The sequence below is a fragment of the Theropithecus gelada genome, chromosome 11 (assembly GCF_003255815.1).
Source record: "Theropithecus gelada isolate Dixy chromosome 11, Tgel_1.0, whole genome shotgun sequence".
NCBI lineage: Eukaryota > Metazoa > Chordata > Mammalia > Primates > Cercopithecidae > Theropithecus > Theropithecus gelada.
This window is the reverse complement of record NC_037679.1, coordinates 119,007,467-119,020,470: the sequence shown is the minus strand read 5'-3', so window position 1 is coordinate 119,020,470 and position 13,004 is coordinate 119,007,467.

Sequence of the window (13,004 nt, the reverse complement as noted above, 5' to 3'; positions counted from 1 at the left end):
TGGAGGTTGCAAGATCATGGGGCTTAAGAGATTGAGAAGGAAATACATGAACAACGAATACTTTGGGATATATTGACAGGGATACTTTTCCCTTTCTCATGGAGAACCAAATAGAACCTCGACTAATTTTACTTCGAGCATTTTACTTCTGGAATCTGGGAAGCCCTCTGTACAGGGTGTGCAGCACACACACTCTAGCTTGAACTGCAAAATAAACATATTAACATTTCAACCATTTCCTTTCAGAGTCTTATAATTCAAGTTTTGTTACTTGACCTAAGCACCTCTCTGGAGCAGCCACACAAAATTCAAAAATATATGTTTACATCTCATTGTTTGTCATTGTGAGATATCTGTCACACGTTGGGGGAATGAAAGAACTCACAGTGTTCTGACTTCCTGTGTTCACGTCCATCCCCATGTCTGAGTTTCTGCTCTTCTGTATTTCTACCGCCCATGTTTTTTCCTTTATACTTGTTATAAAAATGGTTTTTTTCTTTTTTCATGCTGTTTTATACTTATTAATATCTTTATTATACAAACCTACATATTTTAGAAAAATTAAATTCATAAGAAAACAAAAAATTAAAACCATTATGCAAAAATAATCATTTTGGCATAAATTCTTTCTAACATTTTCCTATGCATATTTTTATTTCTTCCAAAAATGGGATTATACTACATGTACAGATCTATGACCTATTTATGTGAAGTAATTACATATGAATTTCTCTTATCAAATATTATTACTTTGAATGACTAGTATTCTAGTGTATGGAAGTACTATAATTTGTCCAATTGTTTCTTTTTAAATATCTAGATTGCTTTTATTTATCACTGTCATAAACTACCTTCTACCTTCTATATTAGTGTTTACAATTAATTATCTTTCTTAAAGTTACATTACTTCTCAAAGAGGCTGCCTTTGGTTTTTGTTTTTGTTTTGGAGACAGGGCCTCACTCTCTTGCCCAGGCTGAAGTGTAGTGGCTCTGTCACAGCTCGCTGCAGGCTCAAACTCCTGGGCTCAAGCAATCCTCCTTCCTCAGCCTCCCAAGTAGCCTGGACTGTAGGCGCATGCCACCACATGTGGCTGATTTTTTAATTACTTGTAAGACAGGATCTTGCTAAGTTGCCCAGACTGGTCTGAAACTCCTGGCCTCAGGTGATCCTCCCACCTTGGCCTTCCAAAGTGCTGGGATTACAAGCATGAGCCACCACACCTGGCCAAGACTGCATATTTTTAAGGGCCTGATACACATTCCTAAATTGCTCTTTAAAAAAACTATGCCAACTTGCACTACTCCCAGTGATATATGGGAGGGCTTATTTCTCCACCCTTTTCACAGCCCACAACATGGGATACAGTCATTTTTTAAAATCTTCATTAAACCCATGGGTAAAAATGGTATATTATCTGTGTTTGCAGTTTTTGATTACACTAACATTACTTATTTCTATATCTTTATCTTGCCTTCATGAATAACCTGTGTATGGCATGCAACATTTCAGTCATATTTTCTTATCTATACATCCTAATCCTACCAGAAATCTGGTAAGTTTTTCCATTCCTTGGGCTTGACATTTTCTCTTTTTTGAGATGGAGTCTCACTCTGTTGCCCAGGCTAGAGTGCTGTGGCACAATCTCGGCTCACTTCAACCTCCGCCTCCTGGGTTCAAGCAATTCTCCCACCTCAGCCTCCCAAGTGATTGGGATCACAGGCATGCACCATCATGCCCAGCTAATTTTCGTATTTTTAGTAGAGACAGGGTTTTACCATGTTGGCCCGGCTGGTCTCCAACTCCCAATCTCAGCTGATCCACCCTCCTCAGCCTCCCAAAATGCTGGGATTACAGGTGTGAGCCACCGTGCCCAGTCGACATTTTCTTCAAACAAATCCTAGCATGCATCGGCAGACAGGTGAAGATTGGTGGCTGAATAGGAGGCATAGGAATTAGGCTTCTTGACCAGGTGCAGCGGGTGGCTCACACCTGTAATCCCAGCACTTTGGGAGGCCAAGGTGGGCAGATCAGCTGAGGTCAGGAGTTCGAGACCAGCCTGGCCAACATTGTGAAACCCCATCTCTACTAAAAATACACGAATTAGCCAGGCATGGTGGCGCACACCTGTGATTCCAGCTACTCTGGAGGGTGTGGTGGGAGAATCACTTGAACCCAGGAGGCAACGGTTGCAGTGAGCAGTGATTGTACCACTGTATTCCAGCCTGGGCAACAGAGTGAAACTCCATCTCAAAAAAAAAAAAAAAAAAGAGGAATTCACTTTCTGTGGAAGAAGATACACATCTCCAGCATCTGCCAAGGGCACCTGAGATCATGGATGCTCTTCTCCTCCTTTACCTTTTTCTTTTTCCAATTCTACTATTCTTTCTTTTTCCCCTTAGCCTCCCTATATTCTAGGATTCCAAATTACATTCACTGACTAGTCCCACTGCTCTTAAAAAGGAGTCTATTATTGAATTTAAATACATTTGAAGATTTGATAGTATTAATAATTCACCTGACTCATGTATCAGCTCAATTCTCTGTGAGAATATAACATGTGCTCCCCACTAATCACAAGAAATGAATGACAGCAGTGGTTCCCAAAGCATGTCCAGCCCACTCCCAGCATCAATATCATCGGAAACTTGTTAGAATGTAAATTATCAGGCTTCACCCTGGATCTACTGAATCACAGTGGTGGGGCCCCAGCAATCAGGGTTAACATCATTCAGGTGATTCTAATGCACGCTAAACCACTGGATGATAGTATTTCCATCAACGCAGGAAACCGTGATTAGCATAATTATAATCAACTGTTAAAATAGAACCTTAAACTGCATCCCATTAGGACTCTGATTACCATTTTTTTCCACAGTAAGCCATCCATTCTTTCATCATGGCCTGGAAAGTTTCCAGGTCCACATGTGGGTCTCTCTTCTCAGGATCAAGCATGTTCCACAACTGCTGAAGGCCACTGTCTTCAGAATTTTGGCTAGTTGTCTGTCTCAGGAAATCAATTATTTTGGCCACTCCTACTGAGCCTTTGGAGAAAGAAGAGCAGATCAGTTCCGAAAGATGGAGAAAGTTATATTTTTAACAAATGAAGTACCTCTTTTACGTCTCCTGATCCTAGAAACATGCTATAGAACCCTGGCAGTCCTGTGGAGCTGGCATGTTACAGTGTAAAGAACACTGGCCTTGGGCTAAAGTCTAATGAACCTAGTGTCAAATCTTGGCTCTGAAGATTACCAGCTGTGTAGCTTTGGGACTATTACTTAACCTCTCTGAACCTGTTTCTTTATCTGAGATGGGGACAATGATACCTATCACACAGAGCTGTGAGCTTTAAATATTGATGATATACGTAATCAATAATTTCTCGTGAGACGTGACCAAAATAACATTACATTTTTTTCCTTTCAGTTCCTTAAAAAGCATTCAATGAAGGAAGTTTTTTCTCTGCTGTAGTTAAAATTTCAATCTCAAGTGAAAATTTCTACTTTTTAGGGGGTGGAGGTGGCATTTTTAGACAGTCATCCCTACTATCACATTCAGAAAATAAAATCATCCACACTATGTTAGTCATTGAAGCACCAATCTTTTTTAAACATAAGACTTTTCTTTTACTCCCATCAAAAGCCTGCCTTGGGCTGGCTACTTGCAAAGGAGAGGGAAAAATTAAGTAGAAGTTTGAAAAGGCATATGCCACAGAGAAGGTTCTTCCCTTAAGGAAATAAGGATAGACCATGACATCAGAAAAAAAAAATCTCATAATTAGAAGGAGGAGATACTCATAAAGGAGGCTGAATAACTTCAAAGTTATTAATAACTTTAATGTTATTTAAACTTCAGCATGTCATTTAGATGTGACAGTATTAGAAAGAGAAATAGGCCGGGCGCGGTGGCTCAAGCCTGTAATCCCAGCACTTTGGGAGGCCGAGACGGGCGGATCACGAGGTCAGGAGATCGAGACCATCCTGGCTGACACGGTGAAACCCCGTCTCTACTAAAAAATACAAAAAAACTAGCCAGGCAAGGTGGCGGGCGCCTGTAGTCCCAGCTACTCGGGAGGCTGAGGCAGGAGAATGGCGTGAAGCCTCCAGAGGCGGAGCTTGCAGTGAGCCGAGATCACGCCACTGCACTCCAGCCTGGGCGACAGAGCGAGACTCCGTCTCAAAAAAAAAAAAAAAAAGAAAGAAAGATAAATAAAATGACTAATACAGTTATTTAGAGAGAGAACTGTACATTTTTGGTTTTTTTGTTTTTTTTTTTTTTGAGACATGGTCTTGTTCTGTTGCTCAGCTGGAATGCTCCCGGCTCACTGCAACCTCAATCTCTTGAGCTTAAGCGATCCTCCCACCTCAGCCTCCCTAGTAGCTGGGACTACAGGCATGTGCCACCACACCCAGTTAATTTTTGTATTTATTGTACAGATCGGATTTTGCCATGTTGCCCAGGCTGGTCTTGAACTCCTGGACTTAAGGGATCCACCTGCTTGGGCCTCCCCAAGTGCTGAGATTACAGGTGTGAGCCACCGTACCCAGCAGCAAATTGCATTTTTTATTTGTAGAAGAACTGGAAAGCAAGCTGGAAAGCCAGCAATAATCCATTTATCATATTTTCCTCCACTAAAATTCTAAACCCTCTGTCATACCAAAACTAGAAAGGCTTCCTGTGATGGTTAATTTTATGTGTTAACCTGAGCCACGGGGTACCTAGATATTTGGTTATACATTATTTTGGGTGTCTCTGTGAGGGTATTTTTGGATGACATTAACATCTAAATCTATAGACCAAGTAAAGCAGATTGTCCACCTAATTCAGGTGGGCCTCATCCAACCAGTCGAAGGCCTGAACAGAACAAACAAGTTGACCTTCTCCCAGGTAACAGAGAATCTCTCCTGCCTGCCTACCTTCAAACTGGGATGTTGATTTTTTTTTTCTGCTTCTAGACTTGAATTGAAATGTTGGCTCTTCCTTGCCTCAAGCCTGGTGGCTTTTGGATGGGAACTACACCAGCAGCTCTCCTGGTTCTTAGGCCTGTGGACTTGGAATGGGACTAAACCACTGAATCTCCTGAATCTCTGGCTTGCTGACACCCTGCATATCTTGGGACTTGCCCGCCCCCATGATCGCATGACCCAATTCCTTATGACAAGTCTCTTTAGCTAGCTAGATTAAACTGATAGATACAAATATAAATATCTCTTCCCACCGGAGAGCCCTGGCTAATACACATCCTATTTCCCTTCAGTGAAGCTTTCTTATTTTCTTCAGAGAATTAATTTCTTAAATCCTGTCCAAGTAGAGGAGCTCTCTGGGAACAAATAAGCCCCACTCATCCTAAAGAAATAAATAAGGGTACAGAAAAATATTTTGCTACAAATGCTCAATATAGTGATTTTATATGTAAAATATTTATTACAGTTTTGGGATTTTTTGAGACAGAGTCTCACTCTGTTGCCCAGGCTAGAATGTAGTGGCATGATCATAGCTCATTGCAGCCTCAGCCTCCTGGGCTCAAGGCATCCTCCCATCTCAGCCTTCCAAGTAGCTGGGATTACAGGCGTGTGCCACCATGCCTAGCGAATTTTTACAATATTTTTTGTAGAGACAGGGCCTTGCTAGGTTGTCCAGACTGGTCTTGAATTCCTAGCCTCAAGTGATCTTCCCGCCTTGGCCTCCAAAATCTCTGGGATTATAGGCTTGAGCTACCATGCCTGGCATATTATAATCTTTAAAGCAGAAAAAAAATAATATTCAATTGAGATGGATTGGTTAAACGTGTTACCTCAAAAAATGGTATAGGATATGAAGAAAAATTTTTTATGTGAAGACAGGTACTCAAATTATTAAATGAGAAAAAGCAGATTATAAAACAAGTTTGAAAACATTCTCACACATACCAGAGAATACATTAGTATATCATTTAAAACAAAAAAAGGATGACCAAGAAAATATCTTAAACTATCTTTAGCAATTATGTTGCTCAGCTAATTTTTCTTTTATTTTGAGATGGAGTCTCGCTCTGTCTCCCAGGCTGGAGTGCAGTGGCACCATCTCAACTCACTGCAGCCTCCACCTCCTGAGTTAAAACACTTCTTATGCCTCAGCCTCCCTAGTAGCTGGGATTACAAGTGTGTGCCACCATGCCTGGGTAATTTTTATATTTTTAGTAGAGATGGGGTTTCACCATGTTGACTAGGCTGGTCTCAAATTCCTGGCTTCAAGTGATCTGCCCACCTCGGCCTCCCAAAGTGCTGGGATTACAGGCTTGAAGCACTGCACCCAGCCTAAATTTTTCTATTTTTAGTAGAGACATGGTTTCACCATGTCTCCCAGAGTGGTCTCAAACTCCTGGGCTCAAGCAGAGCCTCCACCTCGGCCTCCTAAACTGCTGGGATTACAGGTATGAGCCACCCCACCTAGCCTCAATTTAGTATTTTTAAAACTGGTAGATAAAGAGAATCAATCAATCTTTTATCCTGCCTCTCTCCTTCAGGACACCAGTATAGCAAAATAGTTGATAAAGCGGAGTAGAATTTCTCATTATAGATGTATTTCAGGTGATACATTTGGAAGGAATGATAGAATATTACCATTTGCAACATCTAATGAAAATATAAGTCTAGGCCTTCATCATCAGTAGTTAGCCTTCTGTTGAAAACACATAACACCATCTATGTATTTAGGTTGATGCAAAAGTAGTTGTGGTTTTTGCCATTACTTTCAATGGTAAAAACTCCAGTCACAATTGTACCAACCTAATAGAATTCTTGCCCCCCTACAAAACAAAAAAAATAAAAAATAAAAACCCTCAAACTTTTATCTGATTATATTTCTAAATATAGGAGACAGAGAAACAGGTTGTGTTCCTACAGATACACAATCACCAAATTTCAGATTGTGGTAAACTAAGAAATAAAAGAATGGGCTGGGTGCAGAGGCTCACGCCTCTAATCCCAACACTTTGGGAAGCCGAGGTGAGTGGATCACCTGAGGTCAGGAGTTTGAGACTAGCCTGGCCAACATGGTGAAACCCCATTTCTACTAAAAATACAAAAAACAGCTGGGTGTAGTGGCGGGCACCTGAAATCCCAGCTACTTGAGAGGCTGAGGCAGGAGAATCACTTGAACCCGGGTGGCAGAGGTTGCAGCGAGCCAAGATCACACCACTGCACTCCAGCCTTGGCAACAACAGTGAGACTCTGTCTCAATTAATCAATCAATGGATGGGTTTCTTTAACAGACAACAAAACGCAAAAAACAGATGGAAAGCGAAACAGAGATAAGGCAGACAACCAACTGCAATGAACAAATCTTTCTTGGATATTGGCTTGAACAGTAAAACTGTTTAAGGAAAAAAGGATATGTATCTATCACACAAATGAGAAATTTTGACTACTAACAAGACATTTGATAATATTAGAAAAGTATATGACTTTCAAAATCATGATAATGGCATTGTAGTTGTGTTTTAAATTAGTCAATTATCTTTTAGAATTATCTTTACTGAAATATTTATGAATGAAATACTGTGATCTCTGGGATTTGCCTCCAAATAATCCAGAGTAGAGGAGAGGAAAATGAGCAGGGTTAGAAATGAGACATAATTGGTTATGACACATATATAAGGGTTCATCATATAATTCTACCTCTGTATATGTTTAAAATGTTCTATAACAAAAAAATTATGAATTCAAATAAAACAAAACCATATTGACAGGAGTTGTGGAAAGATATACAACAAATCACTAACAATGGTTACTCAGGGGAACAGGATTACCAATATTTTTCCTTCTTTTTGCTTGTCAGTATATTATTAATTTTATTACAATGAGCATGAATCATTTATATACTTAAAATTACTTGTGGAATTCTTTTTTCTGTCTCAACTTTTAGGTTCAGGGGGTATATATGCAGGTTTGCTACATGAGTGAATTGCGTGTTGCTGAGGTTTAGTGTACAAATGATCCCATCACCCAGGTACTGAGCATAATACATGATAGTTTTTCAACCCATGCCTCCCTGCTCAAGTAGTCCCCGTATCTACTGTTCCCATGTATATATAATGTCTCACTCCCACTTAAAATTGAGAACATGCAGTATTTGGTTTTCTGTTCCTGCATTAGTTTGCTTAGGATAATAGCCTCCAGCTGCATTCATGTTGCAGCAAAGGACATGATCTTGTTTCTTTTTTTGGCTTCCATGGTGTGTAGGTATCACTTTTTATTTATCCAGTCTTCTGTTGATGGGCATTTGGGTTGATTCCATGTCTGTTCTATTGTGAACAGTGCTGTGATGAACATATAAATGTGTCTTTCAGGTAGAATGATTTATATTCCTCTGGGTACATACCCAGTAGACAGATTGCTGGCTCAAATGGTAGCTCTAAGTTCTTTGAGGAATCTCCACACTGCTGTCCACAGTTGCTGAACTAATTTATATTCCCACCAGCAATGTGTAAGTGTTCTCTTTTCTCCATAACCTCACCGACATCTGTTGGGTTTTGGCTTTTTAATAGCAGCCATTCTGACTGGTGTGAGACAGTGTCTCATTGCCGTTTTGATTTGTATTTCTCTAATAATTAGTAATGATGAGTATTTTTTTCATATATTTGTTGGCTGCATGTATGTCTTCTTTTGAGAAGTGTCTGTTCATGTCCTTTGCCCACTTTTTAATGATGTTTTTTGTTTGTTTGTTGAATTGTTTAAGTTTCGCAGAGTCTGGATGTTAGACTTTTGTCACATGCATGGTTTGTGAATATCTTCTCCCTCTCTGTACATTGTTTACTCTGTTGACAGTTTCTTTTGCTGTGCAGAAGTTCTTTAATTAGGTCCCACTTGTCAATTTTTGTTTTGTGGCAATTGCTTTTGGCAACTTATTAATAAATTATTTGCCAAGGCCAATGTCCAGAATGGTATTTCCTAGGGTTTTTGTAGTTTTAGGTCTGGAAATTTTTTAAAAAACACATCTCAAAAATAAAAATTAAAGAAAAACAGAAGTGAAAGCCCAAAATTAACCAAAAATTCTAAGTTAAACTTGTATAGTGGTTTTACATATTTGAAAAGCATATTTCCTGTGGGGCACCACCTGTGACATGTAAGTAGCTTCAATAAATAAAGATGGTAAGTCAGCTGATAAGCTCAAAAAGAATCATTCAAGTCACTGTTAAAATATGCTGATGCAAAACAGGTACAGGGAAATTATAGCGAAATAACCAAACCCTACAGAGCAAACCTTATTCCCAAATTAGGTGGCATCCATCACATATGCAGACACAGACAGTGAGCCCCACACACGAATCATTTCCCTTTCTCTCACAACAGAAAGTTCAGATGACTTGGTGAGTCCTACCAAACATTTGAACAGATAATTTTCAGCTTACCTTTCCGTTTTATGTCACATGCATTAAAAATATTGGTGAGTGCCTCTTCTTCGCAGGCCCTGTTGATGCTGTATGTTACATCTTCTTTACTATCATCAGCTTCTTGTTTCCATCCTATTAGAAGAAAAAGTTTGTAAATCCTGATGCTTTCTGTGCTATAATGATTACTTTTCCTTTTTGTGGTTTAACAAAGAAAACTTATCACAATAAATGGCCTTCCCCTTAGATATAGGGAAATACTCCCCTATATCTAAGTAATCCCATCATGATGTTCTGCTTTGTTCCGGAAACAAACATAGTTAAAACAGAAAGGGAAAGATGGATGATTCCATCCAAACTTTAATAATGTAGTTTTTTGTTTTTTTTTTTTTAGTTTAGGTATTCTAAAAGTATATATGCTTCTTGCTCTACTGGAAGAACATTAAAAGATGAATATTTACCATGTCCATTCAGAGATAATTTTTTTACCACTGAATCCTGAGGATCAAAACACTTCAAACTTTGACCAAAGGTGGAATCAAAGTCAGGTGTTAAGGTACTAATGTTATTTTCACTACAATAGTTATTCAAATCCTTGTTAGAGAAAAACTCTGCTTTTCTGATCTGTGACATCAAAGATGTATAATTCTTGTTGCTCTGTGACTTCAGCTTTAAGACGTTTTCAGAACTTGTGAGAATAACAGAGTATGTTGCAGTCTCAGGGGAGCTGAGGTGAGAGATGGATGGGGTTCTTGGGGATATTATTTGAGGCGATGAAATGAGGGCATCCACTTCCTCAGAACTTGACCAATGAGTGTCAGGCGTAGGAACACAAGCAGCAGTCATTTTCCTCAGTACCTCTTCAAAATCTTTCTTGGTGTTGGTCTGTGGGCTATCAAAACTGCTAGACTGGTATTTGATAATCTGCTGAACTGGATTTGAAGTTGCTTCTCTCTTGCGGATGGCTCTGATCTTTCTACAAATGCTTTCCACTGGGTTATGCCGCTTCTCAGTTGTCTTCCTTGGAGATGCCATTGTTGACTTTCCTCCAAGTATACAGATGAAGGGGCTAAAGTGTAAGCAAAAGTAGATAAACATATTTAAACGTCGGCATTTTCCTAACAATAATTTAGCAATAGGTGATTTATTTCCAAGTCAGCTTTGGAGGGATCACAACAAGATGTTCAGTTGCTCTAAGCAAATTTTCCACGCATTTAACTGTGGCCCCCAAATTTCAGGAAAATAACAGCTAACATATATAAAGTATTTATCAAGTACGAGGCATGGTACTAAGCTCTTCATACCCATCAACTCATTTCATCCTCAAAACAACTTTTTGAGATATACATTCTACTTTCTCCATTCTCTGGCAGAAAGAGAATAAGCAACACACCCCAAGTCACCCCAATAAGTGCCGCAGCTCAGGCAGTCCAGCTCCAGAGGCTAGAAAACCATATTGCTTTTTAGTTTTTAATAGGGCAGGTGACAATGATGCTAACAACTCATTTGAATACCTACCATTGGTACTGTACTGGTTGCCCTCTATTCAGAACTTAATATGCCCCATATTAGGTGTTTTATGTGTATTATGTCTAAACTTCACATAAACCCTATCAGTTGTGTGGAAATATCCCCCTTTTATAGAAAGAGAAGCTAAGACTCAAAGAGGCCAAGTAATTTGCTAATCGTCACAGCTCTAAGATTTGAGTCAAAGAATGTCTGACTCCAGCATCGTTTTATTGCATAGCAAGATATATGACCTTTAAAAAAAAAGAAGCATAATCTCACTTCTTGGAGTAACTCGGAAATTTGGAAATACATTCAAAATTTTCCCTAAACTAGTAAGAGTTAAAATAATACAGGCTGGGTGTGGTGGTGTGTGCCTGTAGTTCCCGCTACTCAGGAGGTGGGGGTGGGAGGGTCACTTGAGTATGGGAGGTCCAGTCTGCAGTGAGCCATGAAGGTATCACCACATGTACTCCAGCCTGGGCAACAGAGGGTTGGATGGATAGATTAGATTAGATTAGATAGATATTTTTTAAATACTCTAGGAAAATGGTTAAAATAGTTTGAATAGTTACAAAAGAATAGTTGAATAGTTATGGAATTACTGATTTCAAAAACTATGATTTTTTAGGACATTAACAGAAATTTCCATGAATCTTTTTTTTTAATCCCCTAATAGAGAATGAACAATAATACAGAAATTTTAAAAGCACTATAATTGGAAGGGGTATCTAGAATTACTGGGAAGAAGAAAACACTTAAAATCCTCTGAATCTGACTTGATCTTCCTTCAATATGATGACCACCAGTTCTGGCCAGTGTAGTTTCCACCAACAGAATCCTTTACCACTTAAGTTAATGACCATGTCTCAACCTTTACATTGCTTCCTGACAATACTCTCCTTTCCCTCTATTCAAGAATGATCTCTTGGCTGGGCATGGTGGCTCACGCCTGTAATCCCAACACTTTGGGAGGCTAAGGTAAGTGAATCACCTGAGGTCAGGAGTTCAAGACCAGCTTGGCCAACATGGCGAAACCCTGTCTCTACTAAAAATACAAAAATTAGCTGGGCATGGTGGCAGGCACCTGTAATCCCAGCTACTTGGGAGGCTGAGGCAGGAGAATTGCTTGAACCCAGGAGGCAGAGGTTGCAGTGCGCCGAGGTCATGCCACTGTACTCCAGCCCGGGGGACAGAGCAAGACTCCGTTAAAAAAAAAAAAAAGAATGATCTCTCAATGTGAACCCTAAAACACATTCCTCTCTTGAAATTCTAGAATCAGTTTTTAATCATGGAATCCATTCTTTCTGATCTCTTCTAGGATTTATAATTGTAACATACATTTAATTAAATGTCTTCTATTCTTGGATTATTTCCAATGTGTATACATGCCTTTTCCTCAAAAATACCTTTTAATTCTTGTACTCAAAACCATGATGTTACTTTTTCTAGATACTCAATACATTATTGTTGGCACAACTGATAATCTACAATTATATATAATGTATATAATTACCAGGCTTATGGACTTATCCCCCAGCTGCTGTGATTGTTGGCTCCCAACTACTTTCAGGACCACCTTTTCTGGAGAACTTCCCACCTTGAATACATAAGAGCTGCTCAGTTGCTCCAGGGGGAAGGTAGAAGTGCAGCAGTAGTAATGACAGAAGAGACTTCACCCTTGAATACAAAGCATTCCAAATCTACAGTTGACTGACTTAGCAGGAATACATCTGACTTCCCTATGTTGAGCAAAGAGCCTTATAAAACAGTAGTTAAGGCCGGGCACAGTGACTCGCACCTGTAATCCCAGCACTTTGGGTGGCTGAGGCGGGTGGATCACAAGGTCAGGAGTTCGAGACCAGCCTGACCAACACGATGAAACCTCGTCTCTACTAAAAATACAAAATTTAGCAGAGCGTGGTGGCACATGCCTGTAATTCTAGCTACTCAGGAGGCTGAGGCAGGAGAATTGCTTGAACTGAGGAGGTGGAGGTTGCAGTGAGCTGAGATTGCGCTGCTGTACTCCAGCCTGGGCGACAGAGCAAGACTCTGTCTCAAAAAATAAAAATAAAAATAAACAAAAAACACCAAAACAGTAGTTAAGTATCTGTCAATGTTCTCAATGTG